General features: G+C 39.0%; 1 protein-coding gene across 8 annotated transcripts in view; it reads left to right on the forward strand.

Annotated features, from left to right (window-relative positions):
* Positions 1-27575, forward strand: part of LOC137239311 (alpha-tocopherol transfer protein-like) — a 152298-nt gene that overhangs the window by 101239 nt on the left and 23484 nt on the right. Inside the window, exon 1 of one of the 8 annotated variants that reach the window (XM_067764455.1) lies at positions 23682-23813. The exons of 3 other annotated variants lie outside the window; for them this stretch is intronic. The gene's annotated coding sequence lies outside the window, so the exon portion shown is untranslated. 4 more of the 8 variants (XM_067764452.1, XM_067764453.1, XM_067764456.1 and 1 more) reach the window with 4 other exon arrangements.

Consider the following 27575-nt stretch of genomic DNA (forward strand, 5'->3'; position numbering starts at 1 on the left):
CCAAACAATGTTTGAAGGAGGATTTGACATAGCGGTACTCTCTGAGCCATACAGAAAGCCTCAATTTGGATACCAGGAAGACTTCTTCCGCAGGAAAAGATGGCACCGACAGTGGCAGCATTCACGTGGGCAAAAATCAAAGGAATATGCATTTTTAATTGCTATACACCTCCGAGCATGACTAGCACAGAGTTTGAGTTCTTGGGATGACCATAGAAGCACAGGGTAAACACCCGCTTATAATATGTGAAGACTTCAATGCATGGTCAACTGTATGGGGTAGTAGTAGAACTACCGATAGAGGTAGAGTTCTTCTCGAAAGCCTTACACCCCTAAGGCTAGAACTTCTAAATGAGGCAGGGAAATATACATTCGACACTGGCAATAGACGCTCCATTATAGATCTCACATTTGCTAGTAGCGAAATAGCGAGACGAGCAAAATGGTCCATCAGTAACGTCTACACACACAGCAACGACAAAGCTATTAGCCTAGAGCTAGGAAACTGCACCAAGGAACGCCTCCAACCAACTGCAAAGAAGAAGATGGAAACAACACCTTTTTGAACCAGAAGTATTTGATGTTGTATGGAACGATACCGTAAAACGAAGGACACATGCGGACGATCTTTCGGTTCAAATATCTAAGTCATTAGATATGGCGTGTGATGCTGCCATGCCCAGAAATCGCGCAAAAGTAAATCGGACTCCGGTATATTGGTGGAACGAGGAAATAGCGGAGGAGAGTAGAAAATGCCACAAGGCACGGCGAAGGGCACAGGGGGCAGCTCGTCGCCACGATATGATGAGCTACATAATACCTACATAGCCCAAAGAACGACGCTTAAAAATACTATAAAAAAGAGCAAGAGAGCCTGATTCAAGGAGCTGATGGATAGTGCTAATCTTGATCCTTGGGGATTGGCTTACAGAACGGTGATGGCGCAAATTAAGGCGCGGAAATCATAGCAGCCTACATGCCCGATACTAATGAGAAGAATCGTAGAAACTCTTTTTCCGACACAAGATTACCGGACCAATCAAAGTGAGGTTCTCGAAGGAATGGAAATCCCAGAAATAACAGAGCAGGAGGTACTAGATGCAACACAAAGATTTCCGGACCGTAAGTCTCCAGGACCTGATGGAGTGCCAAATATAACTCTTAAATCAGCGATAAGGTCTAGAACATCCGTATTTACGGATCTCTTCATCGCCCGTTTCCAAGAAGGCGTCTTCCCCCGCTCATGGAAACGTCAAACACTGGTTTTTTTGCTGAAACCTGGTAAGATGCCCGACCAGCCATATTCATACAGGCCACTTTGTATGTTGGATTCAATAGGAAAGATTCTCGAACGTATTATTAGTGAGCGTCTGCAGCAGACCCTGAAAAGACCAGGTGGCTTATCAAATAGTCAGTTTGGAGTTCGAAAATCGAGATCCACGATAGATGCAATACAAACAGTTGTCAATTTAGCCCGCAGAGCCATAACCGGAGGCCAAAGTAAAAGGAAGCTCTGTGCACTGATAACTTTGAATATTATAAATGCTTTTAACACCGCGAACTGGATGCAGATAATGACAGCGCTACGAAACTTTGGCACACCTGCTTAGCTGCTCCGAACAATTGGTAGCTATCTAAGGGACACAGTACTCCTTTTTGATACGGATGAGGGACCAAAAAAGCACAACATCACGGGCGGTGTCCTTCGGAGATCTGTTCTAGGTCCAACTCTTTGGAATGCGATGTATGACGGTGTGCTACAAATCGACCTTCCCGGAGGCACGGAAATTGTCGGCTATGCAGATGATATTGTCGTAGTAGCAGTGGCCAAGAAACTTGATCTGCTCCAAGCATTATGTAATGACGTCGTGGGAAGAATAAAGGAATGGTTGACGAATATGGGGCTGGAGATGGCTAGCAATAAGACAGAAGTGGTTCTCGTGAGCTCAAAGCGGACTGTGGATGAGTTGGGCGCGTGAAATTTCTAAAAATGTGAGGCGTAGCATAACCTGATTAAGGTTCAGTTGGTCTTATATATGACTATCAATATAAATTATACGCGTCCAACGTTTTTATTTAATTGTCTGATCAACGCCCCAGCAAGTCAGCCAGCCAGCCTGTCAAGTCAAGCTAAATAAAACCGTTTAAAAAACGATCGCAAGCTTTCGCAATTTTTCTCGAGTTTTCGAGATATCTCGATCTCTGTACGATATCTTCTTTTGCATCGCTATGGAACTCGTAATGATTACGATCTTTGGTGGTAGACATAATCTAAATTCAAAAAAATCTAATTTAAAGAAAGAAGCCTAAAATTACTATAATTTCAAGTTGCTGGTTTCGAACTCTTTTCAAAGCGCATACTTCTTTCAAAAACGACTATTCTCAGATTACCACTCCCGGGAGAAAAGGCTTTGAAGAGATTTACAAGGTATAATCGAAACAGCTGTCGTCATGTCCGTCCTGACGTCACGTTGCTTAAAACGTTCCCAAATTATTAAATAAATTAATTTAGAACGTTTTTGATTAATATTTAGTGAGGCTTAGCAATTTTGACAAAGCTTCGGCACCGGATGATATAGCTCAATGCTGAAAACTGCATAGCACTTTATGACTTCGATGAGTATACAAACCTTCGGCACTCAGTCCTGTACTTTGTTAAGCGATAATGTCTCGTCTGACCTCACCTCTATCAGTGGAATAGGCTAAACGTCAGCACTCAGAGAACAAATCGTTCTAAAACGAACGAAACAAGTTCAAAATTAAGAACATTCGTTGACAAAAGTCTGTAAGGTACGTTTTTCTTAACTCGTTACCGATGGGCTTGTTTTAAGAACAGTTTTTCAAAGCACACCGTTCGTACTTTATGACCACTTTGGTATTGATGTGTGAACCTTATGTGCACTACTTGCGCTTGATTTAAGATTTTTCGTTTTCACGCTTCGAGAACGGTTTGTGGTCGATTTAACAGTTTTCGGTCTCAATTCAAGAACGGTTTGTGCTTGATCATTGGTGGGAGTGGGAAGGTACCATTTATTAATTTTTTTATTAATAAATACAATCTAAGTCCTCCCTCCTCCAACTCCAAAATATTGTGACGAATATTATCAACACTAAGGGATACTCTCATCTCTAAGCCAATACTAAGCAGTGACTTCATCTGTGGAAGTATCACTCACATATACACGCACATTGGCTATGCGAGAAGCTACAATAATCGTGCATCGTAGTTATAGCTGAGAAATTTATAGCTGGTAAACGAGTAGTAAATTCTAGAAATAGAAACGCCTAGAAGTATGCGAACGAGACATTACAGAGTATAAAAGGAGTTCAAGTTCAAGTTTATTAATAAATTTGTACAAGTGAGACTATTGTCTCTTAACGTACATGAACATTCGGATCTTATACAATATTTCGAATTTCAAAATTTATTTTTAATATATATTATGTTAAATAAGTAGTTTATTAAAACTAATCGTAGAATTAAATCTTAACACTGTCAACTATTCTATGTGTGTATATTTGTATGTATGCACAAAAATAAAACAAAATAAGAAACAAAAATAAAAGAATGAATCTGATTCAGAAAAATTAAAAAAGATATTATGCATGTATATTTTGCAAAAATTCTGTTAAAGCCAATTTAAAGCGCCTGTTATTGCGTTCATTTTTAATGTCGTTTGGTAGTGAGTTCCTTAATTTTATAGCACTGATAAATAATGTTCTGGAAGACGTAAGATACTTATAGCGTGGAACAATAAGGTTGCCAGTTCTGTCGGATTTTGAAAAACGTAAATTTCTAAAGAGGTATTCCGGTTGCGTTTTATGGATTAAATCGTGCAGGAACCCCAAATTGCGATAATTCAGAAAGCTAACGAGACTGCAATTAAGTATCTTGGAGGAAAACTCTGATATATGATCAAATTTCCGTCTAGAAAATATATATCGAGCACAGCTGTTTAAAGCTAGCTGCAGCTTTTTCAGTGACTCACTGTCAATATTGCCGAAAACGATCCCCCCAAAGGATATCAGTGTGGAACTATAAGAGTTCTCACCAATTTCAATTTCAGATTAATTGGAATTAGATCTGCTGAATGCCACAACTTTCTTAGGACTTAGTATATTTTGCTTAAAGTATAGTTTACATGGTCCTTGCATCCAAAGTATGAGTTCAACTTAAATCCAAGACTTGTAACCACAGACTCATAATTAATATCAAGGCCTTGGATAAGTTAGGCAATGTCGTAAGGAGCTGCCGGGAATACGCCAAACACATAGCCTTGGTCTTAGAAGCATTTAGATTTAATTTATTGTCATTTGCCCATGAAGATATGTGCTGAAGGTCTTTTCATTCTGCACACCAGATCATCAGATAGGCCAATCGGACGAGAAAGATATACCTGAGCGTCATCAGCATACAGATGTATCGATACGCTCTTGGAAATATGTCATATCATTAATAAAAATAGAAAATAGTATTGGACCGAGAATAGATCCCTGTGGCACCCCTGAATCAAGACGTTTCATCTCCGAGCAGCTAGTGTACAAACCACTACTTTCTGTAAGCGACCTCTAAGATAACTTTCAAGCAATATTACGGACCTATCAGAGAATCCGTAGTATTTACTTAACTTTAGTAAAAGAATAGAGTAATCCTCTGTGTCGAAAGCTATGGAAAAATCCAAAAGCGCCAGCACAGTTAATTCACCTCTGTCATAGGCAGGGCGGATATCTTCGATAATTTTGAGCATGATTACAACTGTGGAAGGCTATGTAACCAGACTGATATTCGCTCAGGAGCCTGTTTATTATAAGACTTCCGTAATTTGGGCAGCCGCTAATTTCTCCCAGACTTTTGACAAGACCGGCAATATGCTTATGGGACCATAATCCGTTAAGACAACAGCCGATGGTTTTTTAGCAACAGGAATGACTTTTGCTATTTTCAAAGCATCGGGAAAGGTTGACGCTGTAATTGAAAAATTGATTATGTGAGTCAGAGTTGGCACTATGTATTGCATTATCAGGTTCAAAAACCTAAGACTAACACCATCCTCACCAACTGCATTCGATTTAATTGCAATTATACATTTCATGACATCAAACTCTGTTACTGCTTTGAACTGAAATTTATCTTTTAGTGTATGAACTAAACTTTCATCAATCTTAAAATTTCCGTAATTGTTTGTTTTGAATGACTGTAGAAAGAAATTGTTTATATCGTCAGTATTTAAATGGCATTCTGAATTACTTTTTGCCCCAATACCTAGGGATCTTAAATTTTGCCACAGATTTTTAACCGGCAAATCAGTATCAAGCTTGGTTTTGTAAAATTCTCTTTTAGAATTCTTAATTTGCAATGTAGCACTATTTCTGGCTTGGCGATAAAACTCCCGGGCTGTTTCCGTAGGGTCTCGCTTCTAACGATTATATAGCTTATTACGTGCTCTAATAGCCGACAACACTTGATTCGTGAACCATGGCTGTTTCCTGCTTTCAGTTTTGACTTCCTTTAGTGGAATATATTAGTCAAACAAGTAAAGTACTTACGAAACAAAAAAATTTAGTTTTTGATTAATATCAGGAAGGATCCAGACGCTGTTCCAATGCAAAACACTAGCCTCATATGCAAGCTCAGGAAGATTGGCTGCTTTAAAATCTCTGTAGTAGAAATGTGTTCTATTTGTGCAACTCAGGGCTATGTTATAGGAAATAAACAACATGTCGTGGTCAGATAATCCAGCAAGGAAGAATTGGTCATAATGGAGCACTTCAGAACTGTTGGATGTGCACATCAAATCTAAAAAACTAGGTTTGCAATTGGGTGAAAATCGCGTAGCATATTTATTAATGACATCAAGTCCTATGGAGTTCAAGTCATCCGTAGTATATCCGTGTTGAAATCTCCACAAAGTAATATGTGCTCATACATGTGCGAAAACTGGGCCAATTGCGAAAATAAATTATCTAGCTTAAATGTTGTATTGGGGTTGTATACACTTATAATTAAGCATTTATTAAACCCATTCCCAACTTCCAAGAAAATATACTCAATAGGATCATCTACACTTGACTTAAAAATTATTTTGTGAGGAATATTTGCTTTGCAGTATATGCAACACCCCCGCCTGTGGCACCCGTTTTCCTGTCGTTCCTATTCACTTTGTAACCATTTAATGCATACATGTTATCACTAATATCTTCCCTAAACCAGGTCTCAGTCACACATAAAATATCTATTTTTGAATACTGCAGAATGAAGTTCATGTAATCAAGCTTTGGGGTATTAAAGCTACGAGCGTTTATGTGACACAGCTGCAATCACGGATGATTTTTGCTTACAATATTTAAGATAACCCTCAAACAATCATTGTCGGTACTCAAGAACTCATTCGAATTATTAGGGGGATTCATGATAGCATATAAACTTATAAGGTGTAAAATTATATCCATTTACACACGCGGTTATATGAACGCACCTAGTAATACTCTTGATAAACTTGATTGTTTTTCAGCTGTATTACTGCCAAAAAAATTTTTTTGATTGTTATACAAATTAAAAAATACCAAGATTAAGTGAAAAATCAAAACTCAAACGCCTTTACTAGCTGATGTTGGAGATTTCTGATGAAAATGCCGGATGTAATGTCGGCAAGGTTGCATTCCTTTGAGTTTACCGCGTTTACACAATGAAATGTGCGCGTAAATTTATACAAATTGTGTAAATAATTTTTCATACAAAATTTGACAGCTCGTTTACGCACAAGATAAATTTATACGTTTACACACTTTATAAGGCATTGATACGGTGACATGAGTCCCCCTATTGATAACAATTTACGCAACTAGTGTAATTGGCTTTCAATAACAAGAATTACTAAAATCAAAACAAGGTAAAGGGCATACATGCTTATTAGGGCGGGTCGATTTAAAAATCGCTCATTGCTCTGTAAAAATCGTATTCTAGGGATCAAAATAAGAAACTTTGCCGAAGGAACCATACCTCTAAAAAGAATTCTGATGCCCCTCCCTTTGGGTCGAACTTTTGGGTAGGGGCAATTTCAATTCTACCTGCTGTGTCTTGTGGTGGCTTAAAAAAAACAACACAAGCAATTTTACGATGTGCAATTATATCACAGTGATGCCTTCATTTTTTAAAACGGTTGAATAAAAAACCCACACAACTATGTTTACGACATGCAAATGCATCACAGTGATGCCTTGGTTTTAAAATGGGGTTGTAAAAACGCTAATTTCTAATAATTTTTTTTAAATTCTTTTCTATTACTAAGTTAAATTAATTTTTTCATTTACATATGTTCTGACTAAATAAATTTCTAAAGAGAAAAATAAACTCCAAAAAGAAAAAACATAGGCATTTCCAAGTGGGATTTTTCAAAATTTGCCCCTACGACCCAAAGGGGGGACATCAGAATTCGTTTAAGAGGTATGGTTCCTTCGGCAAAGTTTCTTATTTTGATCCCTAGAATATGATTTTCATAGAGCAATGGGCGATTTTTTTGCCTCCCCACAAATCCACCCGGCCTAATGCTTATACATACATATTGTAACGAATTTACTGCAAATCCTCTTATTTGCAATCCTCTGCTAAGTTCGAATCACTAAACTGTTGAATAAATAACTCCAATATTTAATAATGCAAAAAAGGCCTTTATTCAAGTACTTCACAATAAATAACTCTACTATTGCCCGACAGATAGCGTGTTTAATCGAAACTGACTGATAGCTTCAATGAAGCTAAACTCTCGCGCCTCTACTGTAGCCTTTTTATACTGTCTGATTTCCTCGTTGCATACTTCTAGGCTTTTCCATTCCAGAACTTACTAGTTAGTTATCAGCTACAAAATCACCAGCCACAGCTATGTTTATTGCTTCTCATAATACTTGCACAAATTATTGCCCTCTCTTGTGAGCACCTTAGATAAGATATATGCATGTGTTTGTGCGTTGCTTCTCCGCTGCTCGTATGGACATGTGTGTAGACATAATGATTGTATTATTGATGTGCATACAAATCACTGTTTTGCATCGGCTTAGAGATGGCAATACCCCTTAGTGTTGCTAATATTCGTAACACTGCCCTCCACCTAAGTCTAATTGTCCCGATCAGACAAATCTCTCGATCTAAACGCCGCTAGTATCTCCAAATGTACCACTCTTCTACTTCGTGGTTTCCCAATGGTTTGTATGCGGAAGATGGTATCACTGATCTTCTTCACAACTTTGTACGGGCCTTCCCCACTGCACCGAAATTTGGACGGAACACCTTTGCGCCGGTGAGGGTTGTATAGCAGTACCAAATCTCCCTCCAAGAAACCTTCCGAATTATTGTTCTCATCGTACCTGCGTTTCATCTTACTACTCATCATTCTTGATCGTTCCCTCGCACTCTGTTGTTTGGCCAATGAACTACTTTGTAGAGCTTGCTCTTGACGGATTGGCTTCACATACTCAGTATCGTTCCCACGTTTCCCAACAGAAGTGCGCGCTGGCTTGAAACCACCCTTGCATCCTTTCTGGAAAATTCTTTCAGTCGTTTTAGTGCGTCCATTAGGGTTTGTTAATGGCAGTGTTTCACTCGCAGGTATCTTTGATTTTTCTTTGTTTAGTCCATTCGTTCCATCAACCTTCACCTTTGGCTTTCGTGGCCTTTGTCGACTCTTCTCCACCAGTACTCGATTACTGCTGAACCCTTTTTCCAAACTGAAATTAAGTGGTATATCCTGGTTCTTATAGCGCATAATCTTTCTCCGCATATCGATCCTGATGTCATGGTCAACTAAGAAGTCCACTCCCAATATGACTTCATCAACAATCTCCGCCACAATGAATTTGTGTAGAACCATGACCTTTCCAATTAATACCTCACATACCACTTCTCCCTGGACTTGATTATACTCGCCAGTGACCGTACGCAACCTTTCTCCAGGTAACGTTTTTACTCTCCTGTTGACCAAGTCAGATCGAATTAAGGAATGAGATGCGCCCGTATCTACAGTCAGTACACGCTCTTTGCCATCCAGCTTTCCTTCGACGGCAAGACTGCTCGATTTTCTTCCGTTGATACCGTTTCTGCGAATGTTGGCTTTGGGTTTGCGTATGTAGCTCGCTTTGTTTCGACGTCCCGTATGCCATTTATAAAGCTCTGGATTTTTACCCTCTCGGTGTATTCCACGGGTGCGTCCGCATTTGCCAAATGAGCCACCCTTTCAACATCCGAAGCAAACTCTTGCAAAGTCTCATTAGCTTTTTGGTAACGGTTTTGCAACTCTATTTGGTGTATCTGCTTCCTGTGTTCGCTTCCGTATCGCCTCTCTAGAGCGCTCATCAATATTTCGTAGTTGTTCCGCACCCCCTCGGGAAGAGTCTGTAGGATTTCAGCAGCAGATCATTTCAATGCCACGAATAGTGCAGCAGCTTTATCTTCAGCACTCCAGTTGTTCACTGCTGCGGTCTTCTCAAACTGAATCTTAAACACCTGGAAAGGAACAGAACCGTCAAATGATGGTGTTTTTACCTTTGGATTGCTTGCTGAAATAGCTGGGTGGTTTAGTTGTAACTGCTCCATACGACCTTTTACCGCTTCTATCTCGGCATCAATTTTGTCCTCGAGTTGTAAAATTTTTGCATCCTGCTCTTCCAGTTTCACAAAGAGCTGCAATGATACCTGTTCCGAAATTTCTGCCGACATTTAAGATATACGTGCCTCTTGCGCTTCCAGTTGAGATGCCAAATATGTCTTCTGTTCTATACGGGTTTCTTGCGATTCCAGTTGGGATACCATATACGTCTTCTGTTCTTCCAGTTGTGATGAAATTTGTGTTTCCTGTGCTTCAATCTTTGATGTTATTGCTGACGACATTTCTGCAATATGTGTCTTCTGTTCTTCCAGTTGAGATGACATTTGCGACGACATTGATGTTACTGTCGATGTTTGTGCAGATATTGCAGCCAAAATCATGTTCAAGTCTGTGCTCGTAACTGTCTGCGATGTTTCGTTTTTCTCTTAAATTTTTGTTGTTGTCTCATCCCCCTCAGGATAAAAGACATACTCGTCCACATCAATTCCTTGCGACTCCATTAACTCTAGTAGCCGTGCTTGAAGCTCGATCTTATTGCCGGTTGTATTCAATCCACGGGTCTCTAACTCCTTTTTCAGTTGCTGGATCTTTAATTCACTGAACTTTGCCATGTCCTTGTTGTCCTCTGGAACTTATTCAACAATTCCACTTCTGACACCACTTGTAACGAATTTACTGCAAATCCTCTTATTTGCAACCCTCTGTTAAGTTCGAATCACTAAACTGTTGAATAAATAACTCAAATATTTAATAATGCAAAAATGGCCTTTATTCAAGTACTTCACAATAAATAACTCTACTGTTGCCCGGCAGATAGCGTGCTTGATCGAAACTGACTGATAGCTTCAATGAAACTAAACCCTCGCGCCTGTACTGTCGCCTTTTTATACTGTCTGATTTCCTTGTTGCATACTTCTAGGCTTTTCTATTCCAGAACTTACTAGTTAGTTATCAGCTACAAAATCACCAGCCACAACTATGTTTATTGCTTTTCATAATATTTGCACAAATTATTGCCCTCTCTTGTGAGCACCTTGGATAAGATATATGCATGTGTTTGTGCGTTGCTTCTCCACTGCTCGTATGGACATGTGTGTAGACATAATGATTGAATTATTGATGTGCATACAAATCACTGTTTAGCATCGGCTTAGAGATGGCAATACCCCTTAGTGTTGCTAATATTCGTAACAATATGAAAGGAATAGATAAAAGAAAATGAAAATGAAGAAGATAGCTTGCTTAGGTAAATCAGTAATAATAAATATAACAATAGGTGTATTTTTTTTCAAGCGAGCTTGAAGAAAACGCTTCAACTAGCTAAACAGTTTCATTATGCTAAAAACATACAGATAGTGGAGGTTTATCAGCTAATTGTTACTTTTTTTCGCTGCTATGACATTTCTACTTCTAGCGCAGTATGTTTTTGATACTCAACCAGAGAATTACAAAAACAAAATACATGAAATGCGTGTGTTTGTTTGTATGTATGTCACCCTGCCGCCACGCTGTTATTTTGTTATTTTTGTTTATCTGCACATTCGTATGTTCATTCGCTCGTTCACAATAGTGCCCTATTTTTGAATATGCAACACTATACAACACTATCAATCAGGTCGACAATTACCTAAGCGATTTTCATATCTTCCTCAATTTAACAGATTGAAGCTTCAAACTTCACCATATACTTTCGTATATTGCACATATTGTTGTCTGAAAAAATTGATGAGATCGGTCGTATATATAGTATATATCCCCCACAACCGATTGTTCAGATAAGAAACTTTTCGTAATTACTGCCCTATTTTAAGAGCTAGAGGCTTCAAATTTCAACGAATGCTTACGTATATTGCATATATTGTTGTCTGAAAAAATCATAAAGATCGGTGGTATATATATGGTGGTATATATAGTATATATATAGTATATATATATATATATATTTTCGAAATTTCAGCTCCATTTTAACAGCTAGAAGCTTCAAATTTCACCAAATGCTTACGTATATAGCATATATTGTTGTCTGAAAAATCATAGAGATCGGTGGTATATATATTATATACCCCATATAAACTGTCATTTTTGCCCATTTTTTACGGCTAGGATCTTCAAAATTCATCAAATTTCATCAAATAGTTACGTTTACGTCATATATTGTTGAAATACTTGATTCGTAGTCATAGTTTTTACATGCAGACCACAAAAAACGTGAAGCTTTGCATCCTCACACAAAGTACCTACCTATTTTTTATTTTATATTTATCTTAAAAATCGTTTAGATATGTTCAAATTTCACCAAATGCTTACGTATATAGCATATATTGTTGTCTGAAAAAATCATAGAGATCGGTGGTATATATATTATATACCCCATATAAACTTACATTTTTGCTCCTTTTTTAGGGCTAGAAGCTTCAAAATTCATCAAATTTCATCAAATAGTTACGTTTACGTTATATATTGATGAAATACTTGATTCGTAGTCATAGTTTTTGCATGCAGACCACAAAAAACGTGAAGCTTTGCATCCTCACACAAAGTACCTACCTATTTTTTATTTTATATTTATCTTAAAAATCGTTTAGATATGTTAAAATTTCACCAAATGCTTACGTGTATAGCATATATTGTTGTCTGAAAAAATCATTGAGATCGGTGGTATATATATTATATATCTGATACAACAGATTGTTCAGATAAGAAACTTTACGCAATTTCTGGCCCATTTTCACAGCCAGAAGCTTCAAATTTCACCAAATGCTTACGTATATAGCATATATTGTTGTCTGAAAAAATCATAGAGATCGGTGGTATATATATTATATACCCCATATAAACTGTCATTTTTGCCCCTTTTTTACGGCTAGAAGCTTAAAAATTCATCAAATTTCATCAAATAGTTACGTTTACGTCATATATTGTTGAAATACGTGATTCGTAGTCATAGTTTTTACACGCAGACCACAAAAAACGTGAAACTTTGCATCCTCACACAAAGTACCTACCTATTTTTTATTTTGTATTTATCTTAAAAATCGTTTAGGTATGTACATCTGTTCACTATATATTTCTTATCTTATACATCCGATTATTTGGAGATTACGAACGGGATAAGATTATTGTTCAGCCCCATTCATGAAAGGTATGAAGTCTTCGGCACAGCCGAAGCGTTTTTTATTGTATGTGGATATACATATGTATGTACGTACATAAACGTTTTGGTCGCATCAAAGTGAAAAAGGGGCCAGCCGTTCATTGTTATCTTATGGCGGTGCCAGAGCAACAAAGCAAAGCAACGCAATCGAAATATATTTTTTCATATTTTTATACTCAGTTGAGCAGAGCTCACAGCGTATATTAAGTTTGATTGGATAACGGTTGGTTGTACATATATAAAGGAATCGAGATAGATATAGACTTCCATATATCAAAATAATCAGGATCGAAAAAAAATTTGATTGAGCCATGTCCGTCCGTCCGTCCGTTAACACGATAACTTGAGTAAATTTTGAGGTATCTTGATGAAATTTGGTATGTAGGTTCCTGAGCACTCATCTCAGATCGGTATTTAAAATGAACGATATCGGACTAAAACCACGCCCACTTTTTCGATATCGAAAATTTCGAAAAACCGAAAAAGTGCGATAATTCATTACAAAAGACCGATAAAGAGACGAAACTTGGTAGATGAGTTGAACTTATGACGCAAAATATAAAATTAGTAAAATTTTGGACAATGGGCGTGGCACCGCCCACTTTTTAAAGAAGGTAATTTAAAACTTTTGCAAGCTGTAATTTGGCAGTCGTTGAAGATATCATGATGAAATTTGGCAGGAACGTTACTCTTATTACTGCATGTACGCTTAATAAAAATTAGCAAAATCGGAGAAGGACCACGCCCACTTTTAAAAAAAAATTTTTTAAAGTAAAATTTTAACAAAAAATGTAATATCTTTACAGTATATAAGTAAATTATGTCAAGATTCAACTCCAGAAATGATATGGTGCAACAAAATACAAAAATAAAAGAAAATTTAAAAATGGGCGTGGCTCCGCCCTTTTTCATTTAATTTGTCTAGGATACTTTTAATGCCATAAATCGAACAAAAATTAACCAATCCTTTTGAAATTTGGTAGGGGCATAGATTTTATGGCGCTAACTGTTTTCTGTAAATGGGCGAAATCGGTTGATGCCACGCCCAGTTTTTATACACAGTCGTCCGTCTGTCCTTCCGCATGGCCGTTAACACGATAACTTGAGCAAAAATCGATATATCTTTACTAAACTCAGTTCACGTACTTATCTGAACCCACTTTACCTTGGTATGAAAAATGAACGAAATCCGACTATGACCACGCCCACTTTTTCGATATCGAAAATTGCGGAAAATGAAAAAAATGCCATAATTCTATACCAAATACGAAAAAAGGGATGAAACATGGTAAGGTAATTGGATTGTTTTATTGACGCGAAATATAACTTTAGAAAAAACTTTATAAAATGGTTGTGACACCTACCATATTAAGTAGAAGAAAATGAAAAAGTTCTGCAGGGCGAAATAAAACACCCTTAAAATCTTGCCAGGTATTACATATATAAATAAATTAGCGGTATCCAACCGATAATGTTCTGGGTCACCCTAGTCCACATTTTGGTCGATATTTGGAAAACGCCTTCACATATACAACTACCACCACTCCCTTTTAAAACTCTCATTAATACCTTTAATTTGATACCCAAATCGTACAAACTCATTCTAGAGTCACCCCTGGTCCACCTTTATGGCGATATCTCGAAAAGGCGTCCACCTATAGAACTAAGCCCCACACCCTTTTAAAATACTCATTAACACCTTTCTTTTGATACCCATATTGTACAAACAAATTCTAGGGTCACCCCTGCTCCACCTTTATGGCGATATCTCGAAACGGCGTCCACCTATGGAGCTAAGGAATACTCCCTTTTAAAATACTCATTATCACCTTTCTTTTGATGCCCATATTGGACAAACAAATTCTAGGGTCACCCCTGGTCCACCTTTATGGCGATATCTCGAAAATGCGACCACCTATACAACAACCACCACTCCCTTTTAAAACCCTCATTAATACCTTTAATTTGATACCCATATCGTACAAACACATTCTAGAGTCACCCCTGGTCCACCTTTGTGGCGATATTCCGAAAAGGTGTCCACCTATAGAACTAAGCCCACACCCTTTTAAAATACTCATTAACACCTTTCTTTTGATACCCATATCGTACAAACAAATTCTAGGGTCACCCCTGGTCCACCTTTATGGCGATATCTCGAAACGGCGTCCACCTATGGAACTAAGGATTACTCCCTTTTAAAATACTCATTAATACCTTTAATTTGATATCCATATCGTACAAACGCATTCTAGAGTCACCCCTCCACATTTATGGCGATATTTCGAAAAGGCGACCACCTATAGAACTAAGGCCCACTCCCTTTTAAAATACTCATTAACACCATTCGTTTGATGCCCATATTGTACAAACAACATCTAGGGTCACCCCTGGTCCACCTTTATGGCGATATCTCGAAACGGCGTCCACCTATGGAACTAAGGATTACTCCCTTTTAAAATACTCATTAACACCTTTCATTTGATACCCATATCGTACAAACGCATTCTAGAGTCACCCCTGGTCCACCTTTATGACGATATCTCGAAACGGCGTCCACCTATAGAACTAAGGCCCACTCCCTTTTAAAATACTCATTAACACCTTTCGTTTGATGCCCATATTGTGCAAACGCATTCTAGAGTCACCCCTGGTCCATCTTTACGGCGATATCTCGAAAAGGCGTCCATCTATAGAACTTAGGTCCACGCCCTTTTAAAATACTCATTAATACCTTTCATTTGATACCCATATCGTACAAACGCATTCTAGGGTCAACCCTGATCCACCTTTATGGCTATATCCCTAAATGGCGTGCACCTATAGAACTATGGCCCACTCCCTCATAAAATACTCTTTAATGCCTTTCATTTGATACACATGTCATACAAACACATTCCAGGGTTTCCCTCGGTTCATTTTCCTACATGGTTATTTTCCCTTATGTTGTCACCATAGCTCTCAACTGAGTATGTAATGTTCGGTTACACCCGAACTTAACCTTCCTTACTTGTTTCACTTACATCTACCACAAAATATTTCTATAAAAATTTGCCTTTTTTATATATTTTAATAAGTTTTTATCAACTCACTTGCTGATTTATTTGAAAATAATGAAAGTAAACGGATTTCTTAGAGTTTTTTTTTGGCGTATTTTAGGCAACTCTATAGCCATCTGATGATCAAGACCCATTTTTGGAAACGAATTAACTTCTGTTTACAATGGAATGAACCATTGTTTACAATCGAATGAACTTCAAGACCCATTCCTGGAAACGAATTGAGAGAGAATGAATGTTTCGTATCAGGTCATCAGTGGTTTAGTTTTATTAAAATAGGCGATGAGGTTGATTTGTGGTTAATGTTTGTGTGCATACGAAAAAATTGGCGTTTGGTAGGAGGCTCGATATTTATGGCACGACAGAGCTTTAAGAAAATTTCGCTGATATTTTCATCTTTAGCATATGGTATTCCCATAATAATAATAACGGTTGAGACCGATTTTTCCTCAAATTCTTGGATCTGCTCACGCATATCATTTGCTTTGCATTTGAGTGCCTCCAGTTCTGTGTATATTTTTTCTACACCAGTTACTCTTTCCTCAATTTTTGTTAATCTCTGTTTGGTGTTTGCTAACTCACCGACAATCTCACCTATTCTCTGCATAACCCTCTCCTCCAAATTTTTCAAAGACTCGTTGATTTTCTTGATTATGCTATCTTCATTTCTCCTCCCATATATCAAGAAGCTGTTCATATGTAGCCAGCTCACCTTGTACCTTTCTCTCTGGATTCCGAGTGGTGGTGAATGTATTCGGCGAAGATAAATTAACATTTGCCTTCAGCAGCTGGCGGTGTTGTTGTCTTTCGCTTCTGTCTTTTGACATTTTAGATTTGTATGTAAATATAAATATGCAATATAGGAAGAACAGGTGCAGAAAATGACACTTTTTAGATTGACGATATTTTTAGCTAAACAAATAAAAGCAGCTAAAGCAAACCAACTTTGTTTTTTATTTAAAGCGGAGTAAGCAGTAATCAGTTTTATTTAAGCACGCTATCTGTTGAGAAGTAGAAGTGTTATTGTGAAAGTAGTCTAATAAAGACCATTTTGCATAATTGAATATTGGAGTTATTTATTCAGCAATTTAGCGATACGAACGTTAGTAGAAGGTATGAAATAAGCGGAGTTTCACTAAATTCGTTACAATTGGTGTCAGAAGAGGAATTGTTGAATAAATTCTGGAGATTTCGAATACAACTTGGACATGGCAGCTGAAAAAGGAGTTGGAGAACCGTGGATTAAATACAACCGGCAATAAGATCGAACTTCAAGCACGGCTACGAGAGGTATTGGAGTTGGAAGGAATTAATGTGGACGAGTATGTCTTTTATCCTGATGTGGAAGAATCAACAACAAAAATTGAAGAGAAAAACGAAACATCGCAGATAGTTACCACACAGACTTGAACATGATATTGGCTGCAATATCTGCACAAACATCGACAGTGTCATCTCAACTGGCAGAACAGAAGACATATATGGCATCACAATTGGAAATACAGGAGGCACGCATTTCAGAAATGTCGTCGCAAATAACATCCAAAATGGAATAACAGGAGACACATATTGCAGAAATGTCGTCAGAAATAACATCGAAGATTGAAGCACAAGAAACGCGTATTTCAGAAATGTCGATACAGACTACATCCAAGATGGAAATTCAACTGCAATAACAGAAGACATATATGACATCTCAGTTGGGTGAACAGTTGAAAGCACAAGAGGCTCGCATATCCTCGCAGCTGGAGGCGCAGGAGATAAGGGTATCATCGAAGCTAGAGGCACAAGATACAGCTCGAGGACAAAATGGGTGCCGAGATAGAAGCTTTGAAAGGTCGTATACAGGAGTTGCAAATAAATCGCCCAGCAATTTCATCGAGTAATCCAAAGGTAAAGACACCATCCTTTGACGGTTCTGTTGCTTTCCAGGTCTTTAAGCTACAGTTTGAGAAGACCGCAGCAGTGAACAACTGGAATGCGGAAGATAAAGTTGCTACACTGTTCGTGGCATTGAAAGGGCCTGCAGCGGAAATCTTACATACTATTCCAGAGTACGAACGGAACAGTTATGAAGCATTGATGGCCGCGAAACGATCACAGGAAAGAGATATATCAAATAGAATTGCAAAACCGTTACCAAAAACCTAATGAGACTTTTCAAGAGTTTGCTTTGGATGTTGAAAGGTTGGCTCATTTGGCGAATGCGGACGCACCCGTGGAGTACTCCGAGAGGGTAAAAATCCAGAGTTTTATAAATGGCATACGGGACGTAGAAACGAAGCGAGCGATATACGCAAATCCAAAACCGACATTCGCAGAAACGGTATCCCATGCACTGACTCAGGAAACAGCGTCACTTCTGTGTAAGCCAGTTTTCAAAGCACGCCGTGTGGAAGTAGAAAGGCCAGAGTGGCTAGATGCAATTTCGGAAGCTTTAAAAGGAACGCAACAGAAGAATAATGTACAATCAAATGTTTTAAGTGTGGAAAGCCAGGGCACATTGCACGTCATTGCAGCACCGGTCCTGGTAGTTCCAACTTGGCTGGTCGTAAACGTAAAGCTGGAGGAGCTAAGCAAGAGCGAGTCAGATGTAAAGATCGAAAACTTTCCCCAGCTATTGAATATCCTGTGATATCTATATCGCAAATTGGAAGAAACTCGAGCAGTCTCACCGTCAAAGGAAATGTGGATGGCAAGGAGCGTGTACTGACTGTAGATACGGGCGCATCTCATTCCTTGATTCGATCTGAATTGGTCAACCGGAGAGTAAAGCCATTACCTGGAGCAAGGTTGCGTACGGTCACTGGCGAGTATAACCAAATCCAGGGAGAAGTGATATGTGAAGTCTTAATGGGAAGGTCATGGTTCTACACAAATTCGTTGTGGCGGAGATTGTTGATGAAGTCATATTGGGAGCGGACTTCTTAGTTGACCAAGGCATCAAGATCGATATGCATAGAAGCGCTATGCGTTATAAAAACCAGGATGTGCCACTTAACTTCAGTTTGGAGAAAGGGTTCAGCAGTATTCGAGTACTGGTGGAGAAGACTCGACAAAGACCACGAAAGTCAAAGGGAAAGGTTGATGGTTCGAATGGGCTAAATAAAGCGAAATCAAAAGTACCTGCGTGAGAAACACTGGCATTGGCAAAACCAAATGGTTGCACAAAAACGAAGGAAAGAATTTCCCAGAATGAATGCGGGGGTAGTTTCAAGCCAGGGCGCACTACTGTTGTGAAACGTGGGAACGATACTGATTATGCGAAGCCAATCCGTCAAGCGCAAGTTCTACGAAGTAGTTGATTGGCCAAACAACAGAGTGTGAGGGAACGGCTATACAACCCTCACCGGCGGAAAGGTGTTCCATCCAAATTTTGGTGCAGTTGGGAAGGACCGTGCAGAGTTGTGAAGAGGATCAGTGATGTCATCTACCGCATACGAACAATTGGGAAACCACGAAATAGAAGGGTGGTTCATTTGGAGAGGCTAGCAGCGGTTAGATCGAGAAATTTGTCTGATCGGCACGATCAGACTTAGGTGGTACGAATATTAGCAACACTAAGAGATACTATCATCTCTAATCCAATACTAAGCAGCGACTTGTATGCACATCAACAAATCAATCATTATGTCTATACATATGTCCATACAAGCAGCGGAGAGCAAGGCACAAGCACATGCATATATCTGAGATACTCCTAAAAGTAGGCAATCATCTGTGGAAGTATCACTCACATATACACGCGCATTAGCTATGCGAGAAGCTATAATAATCGTGCATCTGTAGTTATAGCTGAGAAATTTATAGCTGGTAACGAGTAGTAAATTCTAGAAATAGAAACGCCTAGAAGTATGCGAACGAGACATTACAGAGTATAAAAGGAGTTAAAGCTGAGTAAGCAGTAATCAGTTTGATTTAAGCACGCTATCTGTTGTGTTATTGTGAAAGTTGAATATTTTGCATAATTGAATATTGGAGTTATTTATTCAGCAATTTAGCGATACGAACGTTAGTAGAAGGTGTGAAATAAGTGGAGTTTCACTAAATTCGTTACAATATTTTGATGTCACTTCTACCGGACTGTATGTAATATTTGTTCCAAATATGAGCCAAATCGGACATCATAGGTCGCTTTCTATTCATGTATGTATTATGTGTTCCAAATATGGACCAAATTGGACCACAAATACGATTTCAATATCTCGATGCGTGCGCCACCTAGCGGCGATTTTTTTCATAGGTCGCTTTCTATGCTTGTATGTATTATTTGTTCCAAATATGAGTCAAATCAAACCACAAATACGATTTTTTTGAAAATCTCGATCCTTGCGCCACCTAGCGGCACATTTTTTTCGTTTTCATAGGTCGCTTTCTATTCATGTATCTATTACGTGTTCCAAATATGGACCAAATCGGACCACAAATACGATATTTTTTTAATATCTCGATCCTTGCGCAACCGAGCGGCGATTTTTTTCTTATTATTGCATTGTCATCGGGTTCTGAACTATATTCCAAGTTTCAAACTTGTAGCTTATCGGGAAGTTACTTAAATTTCAATTAAAAAATTCGTGCCAGCCTGTCAAGTCAAGCTAAATAAAACCGCTTAAAAACCAAGCTGGTCAACGATTTAATTCAACTGATATTTTTGTCAAATTTTAGCACGCTATCATCACAACGCGTCGCCCACTTAGCTCTGCTCTATTAACTAGCAATTATTAGTGTCACTATAAAAGTGCCAAATGAACTTATAAAATAACAGATTAGAATAACAGTGGTTGTTGATATGACAGAGATTTCTGTGCCACGATAGTGATAAGAACAAAGCAGTGAGCGCCGTGAGCGTAAGTTGCTCTCTGAAATTAGCTGATGCATTTGCATAATATTGACAGTTGTTCGCTGTTGAAATGACCAATGGAATCAATTCTTTTAACAGATAAATCAGCTAGATTGGTTGAGAATCTGTCATTTCTACAGAATATTGTAAACTTTATATCAGCAGTTTCTTTACAAAAAACTTGGTTGAATTAACCATAATGCCATAAATTTCACTGAATTTCTGTTTACTCAAGAACAACAAACCAGATTTGTTGATCTTACAAGCTTCATTTCTTTCTATGTAGATGTTGCTTTCGTTTGTGAAACACAAAACACACGTACGAACTCACGTTACAAAGTATCATCAACAAAGTCTAAAGATCTAACAGCAAAAGGCAAACATTAATCAAGTTGGGATATTTCCATTGTGAGTCACTGTAGCAATGCAATAAAAACCAATTACCCCTATGGATCTACGATTTATGAAAATATGTATGACCACATTTGTATGTGAAATACAGCACGTGAATGGAGCAGCTTTATACAAGTTCAATATATTGCTAAGCAGCTTATGAGCGGAATGAACTCCAGAGACCGTCATGACGCGTCATGACAGTAATTCACTCAGCAGACTCACGATATGCAAAAATACAAGCTCTGGCTAACAGTGACTCTGTGTATACGAGCTAAACAGGTTCATTTATACAAACCAATTACATACCCATTGTGAATGTAAATGTTCAGATAGAGACAAGCGGTTCGGAGTATTTGAAGAAAACCCGATCTGTAGCGTTCGGTTCCAGAGCGAACCATTTTTTTTGACCCTTCTAAATATTGCACGATAGTTTAACAATGTCTAACAAGGTCTTATCGAAAATTCCTGGTCGATTTTAGGGCCGAGGGTGCTCTGGCTTAATTCGTACACAAATAACTGATCGAACTGACTTACCTAAGTGAGCTATGACCACAATCCCGAGAAGGGTTTTCATAAGCACGTCACAAGGAGTTTTAAACCCTCTTCTCTGATGATTTTGGTCATTGAGGAGGGTCCTATTTACCCCGAAGCCGATGGCTGCCGAGGGGCTCCCTATACAGATCACCTGTTAGTCCTACTAATAGGCAAAGTTTTTAACACTAAGCGCCCTACTTTGCAGAGTTATCGTGAAATTATGATTATGTGGGAAAAACCTTGCTGTAAATTGTATCGAAACGGAAGTCGTTCTTTTCGAGAAAATATAAGATTCCTGCTTTGAGGCTATCCCCAATCAGGGGAGTTCTGCTGGTCGGCCGTTTGCTTTAAGGGGTCTATGGAAAAAGATGCGAGACTTTCGAAAATTGCAGTGTTCATTTTGTCAGATGATGCGGCTGACGAGAGTGGCAAGAAAAAGATATACTGATGTTGATTGACTGCCCCCAGCTTGAAATATGGTCATCGGTGGTACCAGGTCCCAGCATAAAAAAACACACTATGCTACTTGAGCGTCTCCTGACGTGTGCGAAGTGGCGCAAGGAAAGTTTGACGCAGAAAACCGGCTCACAAACCAAACATCGGCTCTCACAATGCTCACTCAGAGCAATATTCTATATGACGATGTCATCGAGCAATAAAAGCACATTTCTCACTTGCACGTCATGGTCATCGGTGACCATGCTGGTGACGCACCCTACATCATAAATAAATTGGCCGGGCGCAAAACAAACATCTACCTGTACATAAGCGGTAATAAAAGCTACGAAAATTTGGCAAGCCTTTAAAAGCAGCTACCTCTTTTGGTTGCTGTTTAGACTAGGGATGTGGAATGCGATGTACGACGCCGTGCTACAAATCGACCTTCCCGAAGGAACGGAATTTGTCGGCTATGCAGATGATATTGTCGTAGTAGCAGTGGCCAAGAAACCTGATCTGCTTCAAGCATTATGTAATGACGCCGCGGGAAGAATAAAGGAATGGCTGAAGAACATGGGGCTGGAGATGGCTAGCAATAAGACAGAAGTGGTTTTGGTGAGCTCAAAGCGGACTGTGGATGAGTTAGTCCTAACCATAAGAGATTATCAAATAAAATCAAAGCCTTCCTTGAAATATCTAGGTCTGAAAATGCTAAGAAAAGCGCAAGGTCACGAAGAATAGTTAGGTGGCAAGAACGGTGGGAAGAATCGAGAAAAGGGCGCTGGACCTTCAGGTTAGTTCGGAATATAGCGGAATGGTACGAGCGAAAACACGCCGAACTAAATTACCACCTCCTATCTACATAAGCGAGGGATAGAGGAGGATCCTTTCTGTCCACACTGTCCCTCCGAATTGGAAAGCGCAGAACATGTAATGTTTCGCTGCCCTCCTTTTCACGGCGAAAGACTCATTGTACACAGAGTTTTTGGAGAGGAGCCTTCCATTAGGAATTTAGTTCCACGAATGTACGGACAAATAGATTGTTGGACTACTGTGAGCAAGATGGCCTTTATAGTTATGACGAAACTGATGCAAGCTGAAAGGGAGCGCAGAGGAATGCGCATACGAAGTAGGGGCGACTAAATCGCCTTTCCCCCCTGTGACGTTATGCCTAACGGCGGTCCCACGGGGTGTGGACATATGAACAGGATTAGCCTGGTTTCATTGGGTCACTTGAGGGTAGTTCGCTACCCCACGGCCAATAAAAAAAATATTAGGGATATTCGATTCATTATAGGATGTTTCTTTGGATCCGGTTACAGGGTTTTATACATCACTAATACCTGCTTAAAAAAATAACAATGTAAGTAATGTAAATAAAGAGCAGCTATTGTTTACTTCATGAGCGGCTTTGTGTTTTTTTTTTTATTACTCTGCGAAGTCGAACACGCACACAGCTACTCGATACAGCAAACTCATCGACTCACACACACAAAAACACATCGACTCAATTTAGGCCCTGAGATCGTTTCAGAAAGTCAGCAAAGTTGTAGCAAAGCTTGAGTAAGCTGAGCAAAAAGTCTGGTTTGTTGTGTTGATTTGTTGTAAATTTTTTTGTACAAACTTTGTGATGTTAATGATTTTGGATTCTGCACAGAGAATATGTCTTAATATAAAATATCACTTGCCTACTTAGGGCTTAAACAGTTTGATTTCGAACTACGACGTCTACAGTTGCTTGGACAATTTGAGCATAAGTGACGCGGTTTTTTATTCGTGAAAACCAGATTAATGTTGAGTGCGGGAGAAATTATTAAAAAAAATATAAAAATATTAAAATTTGCAAAACTTTGAGACTTAAAAATGTTTATGTATTATAATCGCTTTCAAAACTAACTATTTTTTGTCAGTGGGAGTAATTTTTAAGCCCAAGTACCATTCGCACAACATGCTCTAGCCACCGGATCCAAAAACCAGTGGATTAGACAAAAATAGGGGAAGATTTGAGAAAAAGCGTTAGTCTTCTTTACCTAAAGAAAACGAGGTACAAAGAAGGAGAATGTAAGTAAAAGTGGTAGTCGTAAAGAAGTCCTTTCAAATATCCGCGACAAGATACCATTTGTTCTGCTAAACTGAACTGAAAAATCATGCGACACCCTCGAGTTCACTGCTTACTATGATCTACTAATTTTGCTATACAAAGGTTGTACGGAGGCTAAAGTGGTATTCTAACCAATGGTTGGAAATAATTGTAGAAAGGCTAATGGGTGACTACACAATCCTTGGAAAGAATCGAGATAGGGCGAAGCATACATTTCGATCGGGTCCGAGGACATATGAGCCAGCTAAAAAGAGCGCATTCCTAGAAGCTTGTACTTTAGACGACTCAATAAGATTGAGCGAGATTAAGAGAAGGCGATAGTTGCACATGATCGATCAAGCAGTAAAGGATTGTACCCAAGAGCGGGGCTGTAAAGTGTCAAAGATCGTGTGTAGGTTTTACAACCTTAGACTAATAAAGTTACTCTTATCATTAAAAAGAGAGGACTGTAGACTTTGACGGGTATTATGATTGCTTTCTGGCGTCACGTGCTTTTAAATTAGGATTGGTCAGTGATAGCAGATGTATGAAGGGCGGGTTGAAGCAGGAAACGATCAAAAACGTTTTGTGCTCATGCTCTGCGCTTGCCAGGATAAGACTCCGGCTATTAGGAGTAATACAGCTAAAAAGCTTCTAGTATTGTCAGGAGGACGGAGTTATGTCTGGTTCTTGACAGGATTTAACAGTTTGATTATTAAAAACACTTCTGGTAAAACTATGGACCCATTCAGTCTATGTGAGGCTCTCACGTGCCGCCCAGTTCATCCTAACAAGCATAACTTATGTATGACAACATAAAATGCAATATTTATCCGGAACTTATCAGTAACTACAAACAATCTTACCACAAAGGAAAGTCTGTGGACACGGCTTTTCACGTCAGCAGAAATAATATTGAAAAGAGCTTTCTCTTCAAGGCAATCATCCATTGTATCTTCCCTGACATAGATGAAGCCCTTAATTAACGAAAAACAGCCCCTGTCCAGCTTATAAGTGTCAAGCTAGAACTTTGTGGAATTTGTGAAGCTCCTTCTAGAAAAAAAGAGCACTACATTAAGTTTGCGAAATGCTACCACCACAAGGTAAATATTTTACCTCTCAGTCTGCAATCTTCTCCGTAGAGCTACTTTTTACCGCGACCAGGTAATCTTGCCTATGCAAACTTTTTAGGCCGGAGTATCGCCATAAAATAAGCCGCCGAATGGTTGCTCGAACAAAACGTATGCTCCATCACAATGTTGCTATCAAAGCTTTAAATAGTAAGACAAATTCCCTAGAGTAGTCAATGAATGCAGGCGTATGCTGATGTGGTATAAGTTCATAAATACTGCGACTTTACAGGGAACTATGCCGCAGTAGATGTAGCATCCACTTGTCAGCCGCTTCTTTATGGCGCATATTTCTTGCGACATTGTGCGTTGCACAGCGACGAAGCGACTTCGAGTCGATATAGCGACTTCGAGAAGGTGACCCAGGTGACTAAAGGCATCCTTCTTTCCATCACGGCGTGCTAAATATGGTGTTGCACTTTTTTTTAAATAAGGAATAACCATGTTTTGCGCATCGAACAACTCTAAAAGACCTCTTTCACCATTGTTGCAGCCGAGGAAAGCATATTTCCTTGTTTCAGGAAGTGCGGTGGGTTTAGCTATCGCGTTTAAGCAGGCGGGGAGCAATACCTTTCCTATTGTGGCTCCGCACATTCCGAGTACAAAGGATCAACGCTGTTACAGTCAATGAGTAGGAGTGGCTTCTCTTAAGGCCCCGTCTCATTCTGTCGTGGCTTAATTACCGTCAAGCAAACGGTTTGATGACATTTCCCAGCTGATAAAAACATGAAAATTTTTAAAAGTATTGCTCAGAGCGGATATTATCTCTTCTAATGCGATATCTAAACTTAAATTTTATCGACCGTAAGTCAATACCTTGATTAATACAAACAGTATTCAATAAAAAAAAATATAATAAAATTTACGAGTTGCAAAACGTTATCCAATGCAAATGAAACTTAAATTTATTTACGCTCTCTCTATTGTCATTATTTATTTGCTAATGAGTTTATTGACTTTTTCTCAACCAATCACTCAAATATGTAAATATTGCATGTGTCGAGCTATTCTCTTAACTGCACGTATTACTTTACAATTTTTCGTCTCATTGCACATTCTCTTAATTGCAATCAATACGCGCATTTGGAAAAGATTTCACTGTCAAGTTAAGAAAGTCTAATGATCACTCTACGGACAGTTTAATCACCCATAATGACAAAGTCAATGGTAGGCAAGCTTTATAATTAAATTGGTAAGCAGTACTTAAAGCAGTTGCATAGAATGTTTTCAAATCGATTATTGTTAATTAAAATGCTTCCGTTAGGAATTGATTAACGGTACAAGAGCTAAATGTAAGCCGCAAGTTTAAGTTGGCTGATTACTGCAGTGTATTCTAAGCGGAAGTTGCTGCGATTAAGGATGCGGTGGATGAAATGCCATCCAGTGCTACTACGGTTAGGGAATTTAACATCTACTCTGATAGCCAACGTCTATCAAGGCCTTGAGTTCAACTACAGTGCGATCGAGGGAGGGCTGGGATTGCCTGACCTCGCTTGCGATTGCATCGAACTATTTTATAATTAAGATTATCTGAGTCCCGGGCCATAGTGATATTCCGGGTAACTGTCAAGCTGATCTCTTCGCCCGCAGCGGTACAACAGAACCGGATGAATATGGCTGTAGGGGATTTCGGGATTCCGCTGGCCGCCTGTGGTTTGCTCCACCATAGCTGGGCCTCGAATCAGCTCAGCAAACGTTGGGCGGACACCACCTCTTGCAGGGTAGCAAAAACTTTCTGGCCGAAAGTGGATGGCAGAAGGTCTGCCGAAATAATTGGGTTCACTAAGGCTCACCTATCAATGGCCATTGGGGTTTTTACAGGGCACTGTCCCATTGGTATCCATGCGGTACGTCTCAATATACTAGAAACTCCAACCTGCTGTAACTGTATGGAGGATGATGAGGCGGAATCACCAAATCACTTTATGCTTGATTACCCAGCTTTTGCCGGAACTAGGTGAAAGTACTTCGGTCGCGACTCACTTGAATCTTCCGAGAATTTATCCAAGGTATCATTCGGAACTTTATCGTTGCTACCCAATGATTCTCTACGTCACAGTTATTTTTCTTGTATGTGGTATCACAACGGACCTTCGTGTTGTCCAAGTGCGCTTTCCTTATCAGGGCAACTACCACCTAACCTAGCATCCCAGGTCAAGTGAAGTAGGCTTGACAATGATAGTTGTGCAGTGCGACGAAAAAGGCTCCATTAATCACGCAATTTTCCTGATTCAGTGGCTTCAGTTCGAGTTGCTAAATTTTTGTATCAGAATTGCCCACCTTGGGACTAACACTATGTTTCATAGATTCATCTTATGACTTGTTCACCCTTGCTGGAATCGCTG

This window comes from Eurosta solidaginis, chromosome 2 (genome assembly GCF_040869045.1).
Source record: "Eurosta solidaginis isolate ZX-2024a chromosome 2, ASM4086904v1, whole genome shotgun sequence".
Classification (NCBI taxonomy): Eukaryota; Metazoa; Arthropoda; class Insecta; order Diptera; family Tephritidae; genus Eurosta; species Eurosta solidaginis.